Genomic DNA, 23,808 nt, shown 5'->3' on the forward strand with positions numbered 1-23,808 from the left:
CCCAGCCAATCAGAGACCGTCACAGCCCAAACAATAGGAAGCCTCCAGGCTCCTCCAGCGGCCTCTAGTTAACACAGTACCTCTCAACTGACCCCTTTTCCCTATAAAAGCAAACTCCCTTTTCCTGTTTTTTGGATTTACTTGTAGTCTGCCATAGTTTCCACATCATGAATTACAGTTCCTCTGCTATTCCTGAATAAACTTGCTTTTGCTGGTGAAACAACTGGCTATTATGTTATTAGAGTCAACACACCAATTGATGTTTGGAACGTTTCCAGTTTTTGCCTGTAATAATGCTGCTATGTACATTCCTGTACAAGTCTTTTTGTGGACACCTGTTTTAACTTCTCTTGGGTAAATACCTAGGAGTGAAAGTATTGGGCTGTATGTTCAGTTTATGTTTAACTTTATAAGAAACTGTCAAACTATTTTCCAAAGTGGCTTTACAATTTGACGTTACCACCAGCAATGTATGAAGGTTCCAGTTTTTCTACATCCTTACCAGCATTTGAGGTTGTCAGCCTTTCTAATTGTAGCCATCCAAGGGGTTGTGTAGTGACATGTGGGTAAATTTAGAATTTCCCTAATGATGACTGATGTTGAGCATCTTTTTTATTTTAATATTAATTATTCGGCTGCACCAGGTCTTAGCTGCAGTACGCAGGATCTTTGTTGTGGCATGTGGGCTCTTAGTTGTGGCATGCGGGCTCTTAGTTGCGGCATGCGAACTCTTAGTTGCGGCATGCCTGTGGGATCTAGTTCGCTGACCAGGGATCAAACCCAGGCCCCCGGCATTGGGAACGCAGAGTGTTAACCACTGGACCACCAGGGAAGTCCCTTGAGCATCTTTTCGTGTGCCCGTAAGTCATTTGTATTACCTTCTTTGGTGAAATGTTTATTTAAATCTTTTGCCTCTTTTTAAATTGGGTCATTTGTCTTATGAGTTGTAAGATTTTTTAAAAATATATATTCTAGAATCAAGTCCTTTATCAGACATACGATTTAAAATTTTTTCCTGGTTTGTGGCTTGTCTTTTATTTTTCTTAATGGCATCTTTTGAAGAGCAAAGGTTTTTTATTTTAATGAAGTCTAAGTTATGAATATTTTTCTTTTTGGTAGTATGTTTATGGTCTCATATCTATAGTCTTTTCCTAACCCAAATAATTTCTCCTATGTTTCTTCTAGAAGTATTTCACCTCTCAGATTTAGGGCTGTGATCCATTTTGAACTAATTTTGGTGTATGGTGTGAAGTAACGGTTTAACTTTTTTTTTTTTTGGAATGTGGATAACCAATTTTTCCAATATAATTTTTTAAAAAGATATTGCTTGGGGGACTTCCCTGGTGGTGCAGTGGTTCAGATTCCATGCTCCCAATGCAGGGGGGCCTGGTTCGATCCCCAGTCAGGGAACTAGATCCCACATGCATGCCACAACTAAGAGTTCACGTGCCACAACTAAGGAGCCCGCCTGCCACAACTAAGACCCACTGCAACCAAATAAACAAATAAATAAATAATTTTTAAAAAATCGTTGTAATTCAAAGACTATCTCTTTAAAAAAAAAAAAGATATTGCTTGGGAGTTCCCTGGTGGCCTAGTGGTTAGGATTCCGGGCTTTCACTGCCACAGCCCGGGTTCAGTCCCTGGTCAGGGAAATGAGAATCCACAAGCCGTGCAGTGTGGTCAAAAAAAACAAAGATATTGCTTCCCTATTGAATTGACTTAGCACCTTTATAAAAAAAATCAATTGATCATATTTTTGCTACTCTGTTCTATTGATATATATGACTATCCTTATGCCAATTCTACTCTGTCTTGATTATTCTAGATTTATAGTACATTTTGAATTCAAGAAGTGTGAGTCCTCTAATTTTCAAAACTGTTTTGGCTACCTCAATCCTTTGCATTTCTGTGTAAATTTTAGTGTTAGCTTGTCAGTTTCTATTAAAAAAACGACCATCTGCTGAAAAATTCACTGATAATGCACTGAATCTATTGATCAGGTTTGGGGAGAATTGCCATCTTGGCAATACTGAGTCTTTCTTTTTATTTTAAGGAATTTTTTTAAACTAAATTTATTTATTTATTTATTTTTGGATGAGTTGAGTCTTTGTTGCTGCGTGTGGGCTTTTCTCTAATTGCAGCGAGCGGGGGCTACTCTTCGTTGCGGTGCGCGGGCTTCTCATTGCAGTGGCTTCTCTTGTTGCGGAGCACGGGCTCTCGGCGTGCAGGTTTCAGTAGCTGTGGCTCGCGGGCTCTAGAGCACAGGCTCAGTAGTTATGGCGCACGGGCTTAGTTGCTCCGCGGCACGTGGGTTCTTCTCGGACCAGGGCTCAAGCCCGTGTCCCCTGCATTGGCAGGCGGATTCTTAACCACTGTACCACCAGGGAAGCCCAATATTGAGTCTTTTAATCCATGAACATAGCATGTCTCTCCATTTATTTAGGTCTTGTCTGATTTTTCTCAGCAGTGCTTTGTAGTTTTTATTGCAGGGGAGTTGCAAGATCACCCCCAGATTTGATGATTTGTGGGAGGGCTCATAGGACTCAGCATAGGGTCGTTTTCATGGCCATGATTTATTACAGGAAAAGGATACAAGGTAAAATCAGCAAAGTGAAAAGGCTCATGCGGCTAAGTTTGGGGGAGACCAGGTGCCAGCTTCCACGGTCATCACGTAGTTACACAGGACAAACTTAATTGTCCCAGGGAGTTGTGACAATGGGTGTGAAATGTTGCCAACCAGGTAAGTTCATCAGAAACTCAGCACCCACGGTTTTATTGGGAACTTATATTTATTTCCTAAGGCTGCTGTAACAAACTGATACAAACCTGGAGACTTCAAACAACAGGAATTTGTTCTCTCACAGTTCAGGAGGCCAGAAGCCTGAAATCAAGGTGTCTGCCTGGTTGGTTCCTTACGGAGGCTCCGAGGGACAATCTATTTCAGGCCTCTATGCTACCTTCTGGTTGCTGCCGGCAATCCTTGTAGGTTTATCACTCCAATTTCTGTCTCTATCTTTACATCGCTTTCTTCCCTGTGTCTTCTCTCCTTTTCTGAGAAGGATACTTGTCATTGGATTTAAGACCCACCCTGATCCAGGATGATCTATCTTGAGATCTTAACTTAATGACATCTGCAAAGACCCTTTTTCCAAAGGTCGCATTCACAGGTTTGGGGTAGATGTATATCTTTCGGGTGGGGCCACTGTTCAATCCATTGCAGGGCTGGCCAGACAGGCAGTCTCTGCCTGGTGCCTAACAAAATTCCAGGCACCCGGAAAGAAAGCAGATTTCAACATAAGTCATATTGTCTGGCTCAAAGAGCCACTCTGATCATTTCCAGGGATGGTGGGAACCTCCCCGAAATCCAGGTTCTCAGATGCCCGTCAAGGGCTAACTGTGTAAGCAGGGGTTTTATTTGTTTGTTTGGTTTTTTGGTAAGTTGTTAGCCTGCTGCATTGACTCTTTTCTGTATGCACTTCTTTTGTTATATCTATTCCTAAGTATTTTATTCATTTTGATGCAGTTGTAAATGGAATCTTTTTCTCTTCCTTTCCTTTTTTTTTTTTTTTTTTTTTTTTTTTGGCCACACCGTGTGGCATGTGGGATCTTAGTTCCCAGACCAGGGATTGAACCCAGGCCCTCGGCAGTGAAAGTGCGGTGGTGTCCTAACCACTGGACCGCCAGGGAATTCCCTGGAATTTTTTTCTTAATTCCATTTTCAGATTGTTTGTTTCTAATTGTAGAAATACAACTGTTGTTTGTATATTGATATTGTATCCTGTGACCTTGTTAAACTAGTTTATTATTTCTAGATTTTTTTGATAGATCCCTTAGGATTTTCTAAATAGATGATCATGTTATCTGTGAATAAAGACAATTTTGCTTCTTCTTTTTAATCCGTATGCCTTTAATTTTTTTCTTGCCTCATTGCACTGACTGCACCTTTAGTGCAATGTAGAATCATTTCAAATATTTCTTCTGTTTCTTTCTTCTTGTTCTGATATTACCATTATGTGTATGTTACACCTTTTGTAGACCACAAGTCCTTGGATGTTCTGTTTTGGGTTTTTTTTGCGGTACTGGGGCCTCTCACCGCTGTGGCCTCTCCCATTGCGGAGCACAGGCTCCGGACGCGCAGGCTCAGCGGCCACGGCTCACGGGCCCAGCCGCTCTGCGCCACGTGGGATGCTCCCGGACCGGGGCACGAACCCGCGTCTCCTGCATCGGCAGGCGGACCCTCAACCACTGCGCCACCAGGGAAGCCCGGACGTTCTGTTTTTTTCTGTATTTGTTCTCTTTGTTTTGTTTTTGAAGATTCTATTGAGATACCCTCCAGTTCAGAGATTCTTTCCTCAGTGTTATCCAGTCTGCTAATAAGCCCATCAAAAGCATTCTTCATATCTGTTATGGCGTTTTTTATGTCTAGCATTTCTTTTCGGTTCTTTCTTAGCATTTCCATCTCTCCGCTTGCATTGCCCATCTGTTCTTACATGTCATCTACTTTATCCATGAGAGCCCTTAGCATATTAATCATAGCGGCTTAAACTCCCGGTCTGATAATTCCAACATCTCTGCCATATCTGGTTCTGAACCTTGCTCTATCTCTTCAAATTGTGTTTTTTGCCTTTTAACTGTGTAATTTTTTCCTGATAGCCAGACATGATGTACTGGGTGAAAGGAACTGCTATAAATAGGCCTTAATAATGTGGAGGTGAGGTGTGGGAGAGGAGACGCCTTCTACGGTCCTGTGATCGGGCCTCAGTTCTTTTACTGAGCCTGTGCCTCTGGACTGTGAACTTCACAAGTGTTTCTCAGTCCTTTATCTCCCCTTGGTTGGGACGGGCTGCCCAGAGAGGCTGGAGCTGGGCATTTCCCTTCCCCTGGTCAGTTAGGCTCTGATAACACCCCAGCAGGTCAGGCTCTGGTTAACGAGTTTCCCTTGAGCGCAGCCTTGTTAAGGAGAGCAGAGTGCTCTGTCGCGGTAGGAGATGGTTCCTTCCCTCCCCCTGCAGAAAGCTTGAGGGGGCTTTGCTGATATTTACTTGGGAACCTGCTCAGGCTCCAGGGGTAAATCTCACAGTATTGTGTGGGCTCCCTCATGACTGGGTGCCCCGGAGTTTTTAACTCTCAACAGTTGCTGACTTTGAACCTCCCGAAATTCACCAATTACAGTTCAGCGCCCCCCCTTCCCCCCCGCACACACAGGTTCTCAGGCCGGTTTCTCTCATGAACCTTTGCTCTGGTAAGCTGTGATGACTTGTATTCACCTGCCTGTCTCTCCTACCTTGGGAGCAGTGGTTTGCTCTGTGTCCTCCCTTCTCTCATCGATCTAAGAAGAGTTGCTGATTTTTCAGTCTGTTTAGCCCTTTACTTCTTAGGATGGATTGGTGACTTCCAAGCTCCTTGCATGCAGAATCCTACAGTGTAGAATTGAGGTGGTGAATGCAGACATCCTTGCCTCATTTCCAATCTTTAAAAAGCATTACATCTTTCACCATTAAGTCTGATGTCAGCTACAGACTTTTCCTGGATACCTTTTATGAAGTTGAGGAATTTCCCATCTAGTCCTAATTTGTTGAGTGTATTTATCTTGAACAGGTATTAAATTCAGTCAAATGCCTTTTCTGCAGCTATTGTAACAATCCTGTGGTTTTATCCTCTATCCTATTAATATAGTGTATTACATGATTTGCGTTCTGGATGCTAAACCAACTTTGCATTCTTGGGATAAAGCCCACTGGTCTTAGTAGATAAGCCTTTTACATGTTGCTGAATTTGGTTCTTCGTTCCTGTTGACTTGAGTGAACATCTTATGTCATTTTCTTTCAGCTTGAAGAACTTTCTTTAGTATTTCTGGTAAGGCAAATCTCCTAGCAATACATTTTCTGTTTTGTTTATCTGGCAATGTGTTTATTTCACCTTCATTTTTTCTCCCAGCTTCATTTTTGAAGGATAGTATTGCTGAGTATAGAATTTATTCATTGACAGGTTTGCTTTTTCCTTTAACACTTTGAGTATGCCATTTACTGCCTACAGCCTCCATCATCTCTTGGGAGAAGTCAGCTATTCATTGTATCATTCTTTCCCTTTATGTGATGGGTCACTTTTCTCTTGTGGCTTTCATGGTTTTCTTTGTCTTCGGCATGCAGGAATTTGGTTATGGTGTATATAGGTGTGGACTTCTCTGTGTGTGTGTTTTTTAAATTTATTTTTGGCTGTGTTGGGTCTTCGCTGCTGTGCACGGGCTTTCTCTAGTTGCGGTGAGCAGGGGCTACTCTTCGTTGTGGTGCGCGGGCTTCTCATTGCGGAGCACAGGCTCTAGGCGCACGGGCTTCAGTAGTTGCGGCACGCGGGCTCAGTAGTTGTGGCTTGCGGGCTGTAGAGCACAGGCTCAGTAGTTGTGGCGCATGGGCTTAGTTGCTCCGCTGCATGTGGGATCTTCCCGGACCAGGGACCAAACCCGTGTCCCCTGCATTGGCAGGCGGATTCTCAACCAGTGCGCCACCAGGGAAGCCCACTTCTCTGTGTTGATCCTACTTGGTTTATGGAGCAGTAGTCTTCTGATGTCCCAGTCTGTGTCCCGCTGCACCGTTGGGCCTCTTGAAGAGAAGAACAGGACAGAACCAGAGTTCCTCCTGTTCTGACTGTGCTCCAGGGGCACACTCATTTTATATCAGAGTTTTACATTTTCTAATTGACTGGTGAATAATTTTGCATTTGGTGTTTGTAGTGATAGACTTTATTTTATTTGGTCGTTCTGTGCCTGAAATACTGAAGTCAGCCTGCTTTGTTCTAACTGTTCTGTGCACACTATAGGCAGTTTGGAAGAGAACACTGTTAAAGAGCTGTGCCTATCAACTGCTTCTTGTGACCAGTTACAGAGAAAAGGACTGTAGCAGCTTTGCACATTTTCTCTTTGCATATATGATATAGAAACTAACCATTTTGTCCCTTCTGCTTTCCATTTTTTAAAAATATACAAGTTGGGATTGACATATATACACTACTATATATAAAATAACTGAAAACCTACTGTATAGCACAGGGAACTCTACTCAAGGCTCTGTGGTGACCTAAATGGGAATGAAATCCAAAAAAGAGGGGATATATGTATATGTATGGCTGATTCACTTTGCTGTACAGCAAGAAACTAACACAATATTGTAAAGCAATTATACTCCAATTTTTAAAAAATTTGAGTGAGATGGAATAATATATATTATACTGAATAATAACAAATTTACTTTAAAAATATACAAGTTGTCAGAAGTTAACTTTACTATTTAGTTTTTTTTTAATTAATTAATTTATTTTTGGCTGCATTGGGTCTTTGTTGCTGCACGTGGGCTTCCTCTAGTTGCGGCGAGCGGGGGCTACTCTTAGTTGCGGTGCGCAGGCTTCTTACTGTGTGGGCTTCTCTGCTGTGGAGCATGGGCTCTAGGCACGCGGGCTTCAGTAGTTGTGGCACATGGGCTCAGTAGTTGTGGCGCACAGGCTTAGTTCTTCCGTGGCACGTGGGACCTTCCCGGACCAGGGCTTGAACCCGTGTCCCCTGCATTGGCAGGCGGATTTTCAACCACTGTGCCACCAGGGAAGCCCTACTATTTAGTTTTAAGAGCATAATAGAGTATTCAGTGGGACAGTGACAGAATTTGAGGAGTAATGAATGTAGCCAGTGTCAGATACAATGACTGCTGGGACTGTACATATGCTCATTTGGGGGAAAGTGAGAATTTCTTCACTTGCAATAAGGATGGATGTACCTTGTTAGGTGAAAATATAGCATTGTTTTGTTGTTGTATGGAAGTTCAAATATGCTTGAAAGGCTGCATACAGAAGCTGACTTTCCAGAAGGTCGGACTCTGCCCATTTTCCACTTACTGCCTCAGCTCCAAATCCACTTCTCTTTGCCTGCTCTGCAATAATGGAGCTGGATCCCAGAAGCATTTAGCAGGGAATGTTTTGTCCTTTCTTGAATACAGAGTTCTTTACTCCTTTATAATTAATCCCGTTATTAGTAATTTTAAAAAAATTACTTATTTGGTTGCACCAGGTCTTAGTTGCGGCAGGCAGGCTCCTTAGTTGTGGCATGTGAACTCTAGGTTGTGGCATGCATGTGGGATCTAGTTCCTTGACCAGGGATCGAACCTGGGCCCCCTGCTCTGGGAGCACGGAGTCTTACCCACTGCACCACCAGGGAAGTCCCTCAGTAATCTTTATATCAAACTTTCTCTGAAGTCACTGTGTGCTCTCTGTCCCCTCGTTGAACCCTGACTACTGACACAAGGAGGAAAAACCAAACAGGGAAAGGGGCTGTGAGTGTGCCCATGTGCATGCATGTGTGTGCATGTGCGTGTCTGTGCATGCATGTATGTAGGTTTGAGATTTGAAATAGGAAGGCCAGGGAAGTCCTCACGGAGAAGGGGACAATGGAGTAAGATGTAGGAGGTCAGTTTGCATGGGGACAATTAGAGGGTGTGACAGGATGCACATTCAATGGCCTGCGGCAGGAGGGTCTCCTGATTGGAGCTAGATGAACAAGGGGCAGAGCACAAATGAGACCCACCTGTGTAGGACCTGTGGGTGGCAGCAAGGACTGGCTTTCGTGCTGTGTGACATGGGAGCCCCTGGGGAAGGGATGGGATTGGACTTTTTTTTTTTGCGGTACGCGGGCCTCTCACTGCTGTGGCCTCTCCCACTGCGGAGCACAGGCTCCGGATGTGCAGGCCCAGCCGCTCCGCGGCATGTGGGATCCTCCCAGACCGGGGCACGAACCCGTGTCCCCTGCATCGGCAGGCGGACTCCCAACCACTGCGCCACCAGGGAAGCCCTGGACTTCTTTTTACTGGGTGCTCTGCTGACTGCGACAAGCTGGCCTCCAGCAAGTGTGGCAGGATAGAAGCAGGGAGACTGTCGGGAGGCTGCTGTTGTGAGTCAGGTGAGATAAACCTGGACCAGGGCTGCAGGAGGAGAGCTGGCTGTAGTTAGAAGTTGAGGGACGTGTGGCTGAACCAAGGGTGGGGTGGGAGAGCGGAGGAGCCCTGGCTGACCCCAGAAGAACATCACGATCAGGATGAGGGTTGCAGGCACTCAGAGCAGGACAACGAGTGGGAGCATCTCAAGCACTGGGACTCCTAGCGCTGAGCCCCTGTTCTGCAGCTCTACCCACCGCACCTCCAGCCTTGGGGGTGGGGTCTGCGCTTGCAGGGCTTGTAATCTATTCGCGGTTGAGAGCTTGACGCTTTTTTTTTTTTTTTTTTTTTTTTGCGGTACGCGGGCCTCTCCCGTTGCGGAGCGCAGGCTCAGCGGCCATGGCTCACGGGCCCAGCCGCTCTGAGGCATGTGGGATCTTTCCGGACCAGGGCACGAACCTGTGTCCCCTGCATCGGCAGGCGGACTCTCAACCACTGCGCCACCAGGGAAGCCCTTGACGCTTTTTTTATCCCCACTTCCTGAAAGTTCATCCTACAGAACTTGCCAGAAATCTGCCCTGCCGTTTGCCTGGGGAAGACGTCCAGGGGAAGCTGTCTCCGCAGGAGCCGGACGTGGGGAAACAGGCGCCTCCCGCCCGCCGAGCAGCCCCGGAGCAAACCTTCTCCCGCAACCTCTCCCGCTCCCTCTGCCGCCAAGGCTCAGCATGGCCAGGGGTCAGATCCGTCTCCGCCACGGACCACGTGCATTGGAAGCCGAGAGGCAGTAAGGGGATGACTGGCAAGAACGTTAGATGTTCCTTACGTGTTCCATTTCTTTTTCCAACGTCTCCCATGGTTCACGCTGCCACCTGAAATAACAATTCTCATTTTAGAGATCAGTTTGATTGAGTCAAACAACTCCGACAAATGCCAAATGGGTACATATTTTAATGTGCAAAATACTACGAGAACCTGGGGGGCACCTGGAAAAACCATGGGTCTGGTGGCTGCTGCTCCGACGCTCCCAGTCCGGGTAGTAGAGAGGACGGAGAGCTGACCACTGCTCACGGTTGCTCTGGCCGTGTCCACGCCACGTGCCCAAGGTGCTCAGGAGACACCCAGCTGCCCCAGTCGCAGAGGCCTTCAGCCTTAGAGGAACGCTCCCAGGGAGCAGAGATACCCCTGCCCCAGATGTGTGACCCTCAAATCGTTTCAGGCCTCCGGAGGGGTTGTTCTGTTGATGATGTTGTGTTAGAAAATGTATCACCGCAAACGCATTAGCCCATCAAAACTTACTTACGCTCGTGCAGAAATTTTGCGATACCTCAGAAGGACCAGCGGAGGACGAAGCCGCGCCCGCCTCACCCCGCGCGGCCCCGCCCAACATGGGCCCCGCCCACCTATAGGCCCCGTCCCGCTGCGAGCGCGAGCCCCCGCACGAGGCCCCGCCCCCGGCGTGCGCGCGCCCGGCCGCCGCCACCGCCATTTTGGAGTGACCGGAGCGCCGCCCGCGGCCCGAGCCGGTCCCGAGCCGCCGGTCCGCCGGGCTGAGTCTGTAGGCGCCGTATCCGTGGGCGCCTCGCCCGGCCGGGCCCATGTGCGCGCGGCCCGCCCCAGGCCGCCCGGGCTTCGCCTCCGCCCGCGCCCTGGCCTCCACCCGGGCCTCCGAGGAGCCGCCGCGACGCCCGGCCCGCGGGGCAGGTGAGTGCGGCCGCCCCTCAGAGCCGGCGGTACTAGCTGGCCGGGCCCGGAGGGGCCACCCCGTCAGTGTCCTCATGTCGGCGTCCACCCTCTGCCTGTCGCTGCCCCCTCAGCGTCCACCCCTTTGTCAGCGTCCACGCCCCGCCCGTCGCTGCCGCCGTGATGCTCGCCTTGTCGGCGCCCACCCTTGTCAGCGTCCCCCAGGTCAGCGTCCCCCAGGTCAGTGCCCGCCCCGTCAGTGTCCTCTACAACGGCGTCCACCCCTGACAGTGACGTCGTGTCCGTGTCCACCACCAGTGTCTCCCATGACGGTCCACCCGCACCAGTGACCTCCACTCCGTTAGTGCCCCATGTCAGTGCCCTCTCGCCTCCTTTACCCCCTCAGAGTCCCCCAAAGCGGTGTTCACCCCCACCTGTGGTGCCCTTCCAGTCAGTGTCTCCCACATCAGTGACCCCCCCAAGTGCCCTCCTCCCTGTCAGTAACCTCCCCCTAATGTCCTTCCTCCCCCTGTGCTGCCAATGCCCCCAACATCAGTGCCCCCCCCAGGCGAGATCCCCCATCAGTCCTCCCCAGATTGTCGGTGTGCCCACTCCCCTCCTCACTCCTTCCTCCCTGACGCCTCTCTGTTAGGCACCCTTCCCGGCAGTGCCCTGACCCACCTGCCAGTGCTACGCCTCGCAGTGCCCTCCAGGGCCGGTCTCCTGCCTGTCATGTGGGACTCTCCGCTGCCCGCTGTCATCAGTCCCCTTATCCACTCACTGGCTCCTCTCCCTGCTACTGTCCCCTTTCCATTACCATGTGAGCTCATGTGTCTCCAGTCACCTACCCCCATTCTGTCACCCCCGTACCCCTCACAGCCCCATTTCTTCCCTCATCTCCATCACCCCTTCCCTTCACACCTGTCACCTTCCCTCATGTACTTTACGGGCCCATTGAACGTCCTCCCACCGTCACCGTGACGTCTTCCACACACCCCCACTTCTGCTTTGTGTCCTTACAGCCTAACTACCTGCATCGTCCACCCACTTGTTACTGACCGCTCCCACTTTGGTACTGGCCCCCTGCCCTGTCACCTCCAGCTCGTTCAGCCTGTCACTTCCGCTTAGTTCCTGCATTTCACGGTACCCACTCCCCCATTTTGTCCCTGTACCCACCTGTCTTGTCCTTAGGGCCTTTTCCAGCGTGTTACTCTTTCACCACCTGTCACCTCCCCCCATGGCCTCTTCCTGCCATGCCCTTGGCCTCTCAGTGCCCAGGCCCTCACTGGCACTCTCAGCTGTTCACCTCTTCTTCATGTCCCTTCCTTTCTGGCTTCTCTTCCCTTTTGGCATCTCAAACTGTCACGTCAGCTAAGCTCTGGAAGGCAAGAAGCAGCTGGCTATGAGAAGAGTCGGGGACAGAGACTTCTAGACCGAGGGGGCAGCACATGCAAAGGCCCTGAGGTGGACCTCCAGGAACCTAGATAAGACTGATACGTGGCCAGGGTAAGGGGGAGACACACAAGAGCCTTGGTTAGGGCATTGGCCTTCCAATCATGCTGTTCCTTGCAGGCTGTTGAGTCTGAGTTTGAGGGACCCAGGCTGGAGATTGAGTTGGGGAGGGCCATCAACACCTGAATAGGAGGGGGAGAGACGAGGCATTGGGAGTGAGTGTGTTTGTGGTTTAGACCTTGGTGACGACTGAGGGAGTGATTTTGGAGGTAGAGCTATTGGGACGTGCTGATGGATTAGGAGAGGGGCGTGAGGGGAAGAGAGGACTCGGGATGATTTCTGGGCTTATTGATGGCGTACATGGGTGGACTGGGGCGCTTCGGATGCGTGGATGGGGAAGCTGGGGGTGGTGGTGGCAGTTGCAGGGGAGTTGTTTTAGGTTGGAGGCGGAAAGTAAGGCTTTCTTGTGGCTGAAAGTAGTGGGAGAAGTCTGACAAGTTAAAGGGCAGTTAGGGAGAAGGAATCTCGCGGAAGAATCTGGAGCCCAGAGGAGAGGTCAGGCTGCAGGTATACGACCTCAGCACAGGATAATGTTTGAACCCTAGGAGATGGCTGTTTGCACACACACGCAGCAGAACACTTTGATCATTTATTGTGTGCTGCTGTCTTAAATGCTTAATATGAATTATTTAATCCTCACAGGAACCCTAGGGTATAGGAACTATTATTTTACTGTTTTATAGATGAAGAAACTAAGATATACAACAAACAAGTGATAGAGCCAGAATTTGCATCCCAGGCTGGCTGATTCAAGCCTCTCCTCCCCTTTTTCTTTTGGTTAAAGAAAAGGCTAACTTTTAAAGTACTGTTTTTACATTTTTGAATAATAACGGTAATCGATTATGTTTTAGGCACTTTGGTGTTCGTGCACGTATGTGTTCCAATAAAACTTCATTTAGAAAAACAAGCCCAGCCACTTTTTAAAGTAGCTCATTAAAAAAAATAAAGTGCCTCATTTAATCTTTATTACTTTTTTTTTTTTTTTGGCCGCACCGCGCCTTGTGATATCTTAGTTCCCTGACCAGGGATTGAACCTGGGTCCAGGGCAGTGAAAGTCCAAGTCTTAACCACCGGACAGCCAGGGAATTCCTGATTTTTTTTTTAAGAACAAAGTGCTTTACCTTTTGTTAGCTTTGTATTTTCATGAGACATAACATTTTGACATAAAGTGAGTACGTGACTTGTGCAGAATTTACTATAGACCAGAGAGTGAAAACCAGTGCTAAATTCTATATTTTGACATCTAACCCAGTAATCATTTAATTATTATTTTTTTTTTTTTTGGCCATGCCATGCGGCATGTGGGCTCTTAGTTCCCCTACCAGGGATCGAACCTGCGCCTGCTGCATTGGAAGCCCGGAGCCTTAACCACTGGACCGCCAGAGAAGTCCATTTAATTCTTAAAAACAAGTTAATGAGGTCATTACTCTTAATATACCTGTTAATATTCATGTGAGAACACTGAGGCGCAAACAAGTAATGTACCCAAGGGTAGCGGTAAATAAATGGGAGAGCCAGGACTCAACTCATGTGGTCAGACTCCAATGGGTAATCTGAACTCAGCATAAAATTCAAAGGACACCAAAATGTGTATCATTCTCACCCTGTCCATCAGCTGTCCTCTTCCTCTTGGAAATCATGTCATGTCCACATACAGCAAGCAGCTCTCTTTTTAACACAGAATGTGCAATCTTTTATTTCTTTAAAAATATTCCACCCTTTAAAAATTATTGAAGAGTATTTTACACCCAATGCAAGGTACAGATCCTAAGTATATAAGTTTGATGAATTTTAACAAATGTATACACCCGTGTGTCCATCACTCATGTCAAGATATAGAACATTTCTGTCACCCCTAAAAGTTTTTCTTTGTGTCCCTTTTCAGGTACTAAAGCCATCCTTCAAAATCGCAAGGCAACAATTGTTCTGATTTCTATTTTTACAGATTAATTTTGCACATCCTTGAACGTCATGTAAATGGAGTCATAAAGTATATGCTTTTTTGTGTCTGTCTTCTTTTACTCAGATAATGTTTTTGAAATTTATTGATTTTGATGCCTGTGTCTATAGTTTTATAGTTTGAGTAGTATTCCTTTGTGTGAAAATATTTTTCTTATTGATAGACGTTTGGGTTGCTTTCACTTTTTAGCTGTTGTGAGTAAAGTCACTGAGTTTATTGTACGTTCTTTTGTGGACATATGTTATATCTTTTGAGTAAATATCTAGGAGTGGAATTGCTGGGTCATAGTATAGATATGTGTTTAATTTGTTTTTAGAAAATGCCAAACAGGGACTTCCCTGGTGGTACAGTGGTTAAGAATCTGCCTGCCAATGCAGGGGACATGGGTTCAAGCCCTGGTCTGGGAAGATTCCCACATGCCATGGAGCAACTAAGCCCGTGTGCCACTACTAAGCCTGCACTCTAGAGCCCAAGAGCCACAACTGCTGAGCCTGCGTGCCACAACTGCTGAAGCCTGCACACTTAGAGCCCATGCTCCACAACAAGAGAAGCCACCACAATGAGAAGCCTGCACACTGCAATGAAGAGTAGCCCCCACTCACTGCAACTAGAGAAAGCCCATGCACAGCAAGAGACCCAGTGCAACCAAATAAATTTAAAAAACAAAACAAAACAAAAAATGCTAAACAGTTTTCCAAACTGGTACCATTTCATACTCCCATCAGTAATGTATGAGAGTTCTAGTTTCTCCACATGCATACCAACTCTTGATATTGTCAGTCTTTCTAATTTTAATTCAGGTCGTAGTGGTATTTCATTATGGTTTTAATAACAGTGGTGAGCAACTTTTCATACGCTTTTTGACCATTTGTGTATCTCTTGCGAAGCGTCAGGTCTTTTGTCCACTTTTTGTTGGATTGTCTTAAATTCAAAAAAATATTCTGGTTGTAAGTCCTTTATGATATTTGTGTGTATGTACATACATACATATACAATGAGGGAGTGGGAGGAGGAGAGGAAGTGAGGGGTGAATGTTGTTTCCTGTTTTGTGGTTTGCCTATTTGTTTCTTAATGGTATCCTTTTTTTTAAAAATTTTATTTATTTTTGGCTGTATTGGGTCTTTGTTGCCGTGCACGGGTTTTCTCTAGTTGTGGCGAGTGGGTGCTACTTTTTGTTGCAGTGCATGGGCTTCTCATTGCCTCATTGCGATGGCTTCTTTTGTTGCGGAGCACAGGACCTAGGTGTGCGGGCTTCAGTAGTTGCAGCATGCGGGCTCAGTAGTTGCGGCACATGGGCCCCAGAGTGCATGAGCTTCAGTAGTTGTGGCACGTGGGCTCAGTAGTTGTGACGGGCTATAGAGTGCAGGCTCAGTAGTTGTGGCACACAGGCTTAGTTGCTCCGCAGTATGTGGGATCTTCCTGGACCAGGGATCGAACCTGTGTCCCCAGCATTGGCAAGCGGATTCTTTTTTTTTTTTTTGCGGTACGCGGGCCTCTCACCGTTGTGGCCTCTCCCGTTGCGGAGCGCAGGCTCAGTGGCCGTGGCTCACGGGCCCAGCTGCTCCGCGGCATGTGGGATCTTCCCGGACCGGGGCACGAACCCGTGTCCCCTGCATCGGCAGGCGGACTCACAACCACTGCGCCACCAGGGAAGCCTGGCAGGCGGATTCTTAACCACTGCACCAACAGGGAAGTCCCCCCAATGGTGTTTTTTTACGAGCAGAAAATTTTAATTTGGATGAAGTCAAAATTGGTCAATATTTTATTTTTACGTTTTTTATGTGTTGTAAGACAGTTGTGCCTGTACCAGAATTGTGAAGATACTGTCCAGTGTTTCGTCTTTGTAGAAGCTTTATAGTGGTAGCTTTTGTATTCAGGTTTATGATGCCTCATTTTATTTTTTTAAAAAATATTTACTTATGTATTTTTGTATTTATTTATTTGGCTGCGCCGGGTCTTGTATTTATTTATTTATTTGGCTGCGGCATGTGGGCTCTTAGTTGCGGCATGCAGGATCTAGTTCCCCGACCAGGGATCAAACCCAGGCCCCCTGCATTGGGAGCATGGGGTCTTAACCACTGGACCACCAGGGAAGTCCCGCTCTTTTTCTTTCAAACAGCTTTATTGAGATACGAATGACGTATAATAAACTACACGTTTAAAGTGTAAAATTTTATAAGTTTTGACATATGTGTACACCTGTGAAATCATCACCACAGTCAAGATGGGGAATGTATCCATCGTTTCTCAAATTTCCTAATGCCCCTTTGGATCCCTCCTTCCCACTCTTTTTTGCCCCTCCACGTCCAAGCAAATACTGGTCTCCTTTATGAATGATCTATCTTGCATGATTTTTTGTGTGAGGTGGAAAAAGTGTACATTTTTTTCCCCGTATGAGTTACACAATCATTCTAGCATCGTTTGTTGAGAACTCTTTTTCCTCCTTTAAATTGCATGGGAGCCTTCGTTATGAATTAATTGAACATGTGTATGCAGGCTTATTTCTGGGCTTTTTGTTATGTTCCATTGGTCTATATTTCTATCCTGTGCCAACACCATGCTGTCTTAATGTCTGTAATTTTATGGTCAGTCTGGAAATCAGGTAGTGTGAGACCTCCACCTTTATTCCTGTGCAAAATTATCTTGCCAGTTTTAGAATAAGCTCTTCAATTTGGATAGGAATTTTTGCTGGAGGTTGGTTGGGATTACTTTTTTTTTTTTTTAACCAATCACTTGTATTTATTTCAGGACATAATATACTATTTTGACCCATGGACGCTACTAAACTATAATCCTGTTAAATATCTATAGGATATTTTATTTTTGTAAAGATAGGTCTTTAAAAAAAAAGAGATTAATAACATATCAAAATTAGATTGAAAACATAGGTCATTGCTTTCATTCTTTGTCCTAGTGTTAAAGATGTTACAAAGACACACAGAATATCACCTGGCTGGTCTCTTTTGGGGAAGCTATATTCAAATTGACAAAAAGTACCCCTACATTTACAGACACAGCTGTTGTCCAAGGGGTCTTTCTCTGATTTTAGCAAAGAAAAACAGTCCAGGGGCTTCCCTGGTGGCGCAGTGGTTGAGAATCTGTTTGCCGATGCAGGGGACATGGGTTCGAGCCCTGGTCTGGGAAGATCCCACATGGCGCGGAGCGACTGGGCCCGTGAGTCACAATTACTGAGCCTGCGCGTCTGGAGCCTGTGCTCCGCAACAAGAGAGGCCGCGATAGTGAGAGGCCTGCGCATCGCGATGAAGAGTGGCCCCCGTTTGCCACAACTAGAGAAAGCCCTCACACAGAAACGAAGACCCGACACAGCCATAAATAAATAAATAAAATTAAAAAAAAAAACAAAAAAACAGTCCAAATTGTATTCTTTATACTAGGTGATTTAACTAGTATATACCATGTTTGGCACATGGCATTATTTTTCTCCTACTGGAACAAGTTCTTGTTTTCTCAAAGCCTTTCCCCAACTTCTCTAAAATTAAGCTTAAATGTTCATTTCAAGCCTTCAAAGTAAAATGGTATCCTCATGTATACATGTACCAGGTTGGTATATTCATATCTATCATTTCCAATAGCAGGCTAAGCAAAGACATGCATTTAGAGCTGTATTAATGTATTAAAGCAAAAGACAACCCAACTTAATATCAAGAAAAATTGTGACCTTCCATGTAGTGCTTGACAGAGAAAACACTGATTTTGGCACATTATCTTATTTTATTCAAGTAGAAGTCTGCTTACACATGGTCCAAGAACACCCAAATAACAAAGCAAAGATTGGTCTTCAAACATAGCCAATGATGCCACGCTTGCCTATGATCTCGCCAACATAAAACCACATCCACATCTCAGTGGCCACCAAACCATTCAATAGAGCTTCCTTAACTGTTAGCTGTTTGAAGCTACCAGTTTGAGCACTATTGATAATTTTTTTCAAGCTTTGAATAGCTGTAGGGATCTCAGCAGGGGTTGGAGGAACCAGCTCAACCTTGGCATAGTGCCAGAATGTGGCCAGTCAAGGCTTCAGAGGCTTCGAGTAAGTCACAGCAGCGCTGACCAGCGCCACGGCTTTCTCCACGAGGTTACGGACAAACTGGGCCATGGTTCCATGATGGAAAGCCCGTCGTGCCGACTGCGGTTGGGATTACATTGAATCTATAGATCACTTTTAGAATTGAGTTATTAACTTTGAGTCTTCTGTGCAAATGGTATATCTCTCCATTCATTTAAATTTTCCTTAATTTTTCTCAGCAACGTTTTGTAATTTTCAGTGTGAAAAGTACACTTTTTTCATTAAGTATGTTTGTAGGTACTTGATATTTTTGATGTTATTTAAAATACTTTTATATTGTTTTTCAACTACTTGTTTTTTTAATAAGTATTTTTAAAAATATTTATTTATTTATTTTATTTTGGCTGCACCGGGTCTTAATTGTGGCACGTGGCATCTTAGTTGCGACATGCGGGATCTTTTAGTTGCAGCATGCGGGCTTCTTAGTTGTGGCATGTGGATTCTTAGTTGTGGCATGCATGAGGGATCTAGTTCCCCGACCAGGGATCAAACCCAGGCCCCCTGCATTGGGAGCTCGGAGTCTTGCCCACTGGACCACCAGGGAAGTCCCTCAACTACTTAATGTACAAAAACACAGTTGGTTTATGTATACTTAGCATGTATCTTACAACTTTGCTCAATTCACTTATCAGTTCTCATGGTAGGTTTGTATATTCCTTTGTGTTTTCTGTCTATATAATCATATCATCTGTGAGTAAAGACAGTTTTTCTTTCCAATTATTATGCCTTTTATTTGTTTTTCTTTGTAGTACCAGCTAGAACCTCTAATACAATGTTGAATGGAAGTGGTGATAGTGGGTCTTCATTGGTTGAGGAGGTTGCTTTCTGGTTCTATTTTATGGAAAGTTTTTACCATGAAGGGGTGTTGGAGTTTGTCAAATGCCTTTTCTACATTTGTTGGGATGATTATTTGGTTTCTGTCCTTTATCCTATCAATATGATGTGTTGTATTAATTAATTTTCAGATGTTAAAGCAACTTTGCATTCTTAGGATAAATCCCCTTAGTGTGGGGTGTATAATCCTTTTTAAATGTGGCCGAGGGGGAATTCCCTGGCAGTCCAGTGGTTAGGGCTCCGCGCTTCCTTTGCAGGGGGCACGGGTTCAATCCCTGGTCAGGGAACTAAGATCCCACATGCCGTGTGCCACAGCCAAAAAACAAAACAAAAAAAAGTGGCTAGGGCTTCCCTGGTGGCGACGTGGTTGAGAGTCCACCTGCCGATGCAGGGGACACGGGTTCGTGCCCCGGTCCGGGAAGATCCCACATGCTGCGGAGCGGCTGGGCCCGTGAGTCATGGCCGCTGAGCCTGGGTGTCCGGAGCCTGTGCTCCGCAACGGGAGAGGCCACAACAGTGAGAGACCCGCATACCGCAAAAAAAAAAAAAAAAAAAAGTGGCTAGATTTGGTTTACTAGTGTTTTGTTAAGGATTTTTGCATATATTATATATATTCATGTGATATTTGTGTATGACCTTTTTTCCCTGTATGATATCTTTTTAAAAAATTTTTTTTTAATTTATTTTTGGCTGTGTTGGGTCTTTGTTGCTGTGCGCGGGCTTTCTCTAGTTGCGGCGAGTGGGGGCTACTCCTCGTTGCGGTGCATGGGCTTCTCATTGCGGTCGGTGGCTTCTCTTGTTGTGGAGCACAGGCTCTAGGCATGTGGGCTTCAGTAGTTGTGGCACACGAGCTCAGTAGTTGTGGCTTGTGGGCTCTAGAGCACAGGCTCAGTAGTTGTGGCGCATGGGCTTAGCTGCTCCGGGGCATGTGGGATCTTCCCAGACTAGGGCTTGAACCTGTGTTGGCAGGTGGATTCTTAACCACTACGCCACCAGGGAAGTCCCTCCCGTATGATATCTTTTGTTTTGGTATCAGGGTATTACCGGCCCCAGAGAGTGAGTTGGGAAGGTCTTCATTTCTTTTTGTAGATTGGATTTCTGTATGGGATCATATTCCTTTGGCTTGAAGCACTTCCTTCAGTATTTTGCATGTTGTGGGTATACTGGGGACAGAATCACTCAACTTTTGTTTGTCTGAAAAAGTCTTCGTTTGCCCTTCAGTTTTGAAGGATATTTTTGCTGGATAATTCTAGGTTGACAGCTTTTTTCCCCAGCACTTTGAAAAAGTTATTCTGTTGTCTTTTAGTTTCTGTTGTTTCTGATGGGGAATCAGCTATCATTCTTACTTTTGTTTACCTGATACACTTTTTCCTGCTGTGTTTAAGATGTATATTTATTTATTTATTTATTTATTTATTTATATTTTTTTTGCGGTACGCGGGCCTCTCACTGTTGTGGCCTCTCCCGTTGCGGAGCACAGGCTCTGGACGTGCATGCTCAGCGGCCATGGCTCACGGGCCCAGCCGCTCCGCGGTATGTGGGATCTTCCCGGACCGGGGCACGAACCCATGTCCCCTGCATCGGCAGGCGGACTCTCAACCACTGCGCCACCAGGGAAGCCCCCTGTATATTTATTTTTATTAAATAAATTCTTTATTAAAAACTTTTCAATTTGGCTATAATCTTCTAGGTGTGCTGTTTTTGTGTTTATCTTTCTTGGATCTGTGGGTTGATGTATTTAATCAACTTTGGAAACTTTTTGGCCATTGCCTCTTAAATAATTCTTTTGCCTCATCATCTGTCTTCTCGGGACTCCAGTAAAATAAAATATATTTTATTTTAATATTTATTTATTTAGGCTGCTCTGGGTCTTAGTTGCAGCACACAGGATTTTTTTTTTTTTTTTTTAGTTGCAGCCTGTGGACTCTTAGTTGCAGCATTCAAACTCTTAGTTGTGGCGTGCATGTAGGATCTAGTTCCCCAACCAGGGATTGAACCCGGGCCCCCTGCATTAGGCATGTGGAGTCTTACCCACTGGACCACCAGGGAAGTCCCTCCAGTGATATCTATTTTAGATTGTTTGATGTTGTCCCACAGGTTTCGAATGTGTTGGTATTTTCAAAATTCTTCTTTCTCTCTTTGTTTACATTTGTATATTTTCTTTTCATCTGTTTTCAAATCCCCTGCTTTTCTTTGTGCTCATTCGGTTATTTATTCCGTCCAGTGACATTTTAATTTCAGATACTGTATTTATTTATTTATTTATTTTTGCGGTACGCGGGCCCCTCACTGTTGTGGCCTCTCCCATCGCGGAGCACAGGCTCCAGACGCGCAGGCTCAGCGGCCATGGCTCACGGGCCCAGCCGCTCCGCGGCATGTGGGATCCTCCTGGACCGGGGCACGAACCCGTGTCCCCTGCATCGGCAGGTGGACTCTCAACCACTGCGCCACCAGGGAAGCCCAATCACCATATTCTTATATCCGATCCTCAGACCTTCCTCATCTTATAGCTGAATGTTTGCTCCCTTTTACCAACCTCTCCCTGCACCCTCCTGCCCCCTGGCCTCTTTCCTACTCTCTATTTCTTTGAGTTTGACCTATTTTTCTGCTTGGTTTCTTGGTGTCTCATCCCACCACATGCTGTTTAGGAGTCAGCCAAGGATTTGGGAGGAATTTAATGTAGGTTTGGGGGGGCTCCCTTTTCTGATTTTCCTGTTTGATTTTCAGCCATGCTGGTAGCCCTGAACTCTGGCCTCTTTCCTCCTTGCTCTCCTTCTGACAGAGATCGTGTTCCCTCCAGTTTCTGCATGTTCTTGATTGGTCTCCGGTACCTCCAAATACTTGTTTTTATTTTTTATTTTTTAAAGTTAATTAATTTATTTTGGCTGCATCGGGTCTTCGTTGCCACACGCGGGCTTTCTCTAGTTGTGTCGAGCTGGGGCTACTCTTTGTTGTGGTGCACGGGCTTTTCATTGTGGTGGCTTCTCTTGTTGTGGAGCACGGGCTCTAGGCATGTGGGCTTCAGTAGTTGTGGCATGCGGGCTCTGGAGCGCAGGCTCAGTAGTTGTGGCGCACAGGCTTAGTTGCTCCGTGGTGTGTGGGATCTTCCCGGACCAGGGCTCGAACCTGTGTCCCCTGCGTTGGCAGGTGGATTCTTAACTACTGTGCCACCAGGGAGGTCCTAAATATACTCTTAAAATAATGCATTACTTATAGTTATGTAAGTAGTAAAAGAATGAAGTTATGGATACTGCGAATTAATGATTATCTCTGTGGATAAAGGGAGTTGAATAGGTTGTCAATTCTTCAGTGTATTAGAAACAATTTATTTTTTTTTAAAGTAGGCGGCATATGTGAGCAAATGGTAACATTTATTAAATCCCAATACATGGATATTTGTTATATTCTTCTCTGGACCTTTTTATATTTTAAATTTTTTCATAATTCAGAATAAATAAAAATATATAAAACTAGATAATTATAGTGTGTTGATTCTCTGGAAGTGCTCTTGTGAGAGCACTGAGAAAGGACTCAGTGACCTGACAGAAGTGGTTTTTGGTGAATTTCGGACTTGAGGAGCAGACAGGAATTTGCCAGGTAGGAAGATGTGACGAAGGGTTTTCCAGGCAGAGGGGACCCAGGTGCCAAGGTGTCAGCTGTATTTAAGAAGCAGCATATTTAAGAAGCAGTGGGTGCTGGTGTGGTTGGGGAGGTGAGTGGGGATGAGGAAAGAGAACTGAGACTGTGTTGAGTGGTGGCCCCACTTAGCGTGGCCTGGTCGAGGCTTGCAGTGTGCCCTTTGTTCCCTTTTCCTCTTTTTCTGCCTTTTTTTGGATTAAGAGTATATTTGTGATTCTGTTTGGGTCTTCGTATATCTCTCATGTCTCTAACACGTCTAATATTTCCTCTAGGTTTTTGAACATCCGGAGTACGGTTACAACAGCTGCTTAACTGTCCTTGTCTATTAATTTTATCATCTGTGTCTTTTCTAGGTTGATTATGGTTTGTGTTTTCCTGCTTCCTTGCATGTCTGGTCATTTTTGATTGGATGCCAAGACACTGTGACTTTTATCTTGTTGGATGCTGGGTATTTTTGTATTTCTATAAATATTCTTGACCTTTGTTCTGGAATGTTGTTAAATTACTCAGAAACAGTTTGATTCTGTGGGTCTGGCTTTTAGGCTTTGTTAGGTGGGACCAGAGTAATATTGAGTCCAGTGTTGAGTCACTTTGCCCCACCACTGAGGCAAAAGTCTACTGAGTACTTTGTCCAATGCCCCGAAATTAGGAAATTTTCCACTGTGACTGGGAGGAAGAGTAACTCTCCTTGGCCCCGTGTGAAATTGGAGGGTGGTTCCCACTAATCCCTGGCTTGGATGCCTTTCTTACACACTTCTGTTGATCAGTACCTGGCTGGAGCCCGCAGATCCTCAGCGCTGTCTACGACTCTGTCCCTTCCAGTGCTCTGCCTGTGGACTCTAGCGCCTTGGCCTTCCTGGACTCCCAGTGCTGTTTCTTCGCCTCGGGGGACTGCTGGACCCCACCTGGTGTCTCTGCTGTTACCCAGAACTACTTGTCAGGCAGGAGGCTGGGCAGTTAAAGGGCTCCTCTTGTTTCCCTCCTGTCAGGGATCACTGTTCGTCACTGCAGGATAGCCAGTGTCTTGAAAACCATTTCATTTGTAAATCTCGTCCCTGTTATTTCGTCTTGGCCAGAAGCAAAAGTATCAAAAACAGGTATTTGAATGAAGGTATTAGGAAGCATAGAAGATAGTGATGGGACCTATGAGAATGCTGACCCCTTTCTAGTTCGGGATGCCT

General features: G+C 45.8%; 1 protein-coding gene and 1 long non-coding RNA gene across 5 annotated transcripts in view; one reads left to right on the forward strand and one right to left on the reverse strand.

The window, feature by feature from the left end:
* Positions 1–7,334: 7,334 nt before the first annotated feature.
* On the reverse strand, positions 7,335–10,286 carry LOC132434179 (uncharacterized). Its single transcript, XR_009521282.1, has 3 exons — positions 10,212–10,286; positions 9,739–9,784; positions 7,335–7,555 (listed from the first exon to the last, which is right to left on the reverse strand). It is a non-coding gene; the product is annotated as an uncharacterized lncRNA (long non-coding RNA).
* Positions 10,287–10,394: 108 nt separating this feature from the next.
* The window catches only part of PPP6R2 (protein phosphatase 6 regulatory subunit 2), an 83,240-nt gene continuing 69,826 nt past the window's right edge, over positions 10,395–23,808 (forward strand). For all 4 annotated transcript variants that reach the window (XM_060025887.1, XM_060025888.1, XM_060025886.1 and 1 more), the window contains exon 1: positions 10,395–10,616. The gene's annotated coding sequence lies outside the window, so the exon portion shown is untranslated. The remainder of the gene's footprint in view (positions 10,617–23,808) is intronic.

The sequence above is a fragment of the Delphinus delphis genome, chromosome 11 (genome assembly GCF_949987515.2).
Source record: "Delphinus delphis chromosome 11, mDelDel1.2, whole genome shotgun sequence".
Lineage (NCBI taxonomy): Eukaryota > Metazoa > Chordata > Mammalia > Artiodactyla > Delphinidae > Delphinus > Delphinus delphis.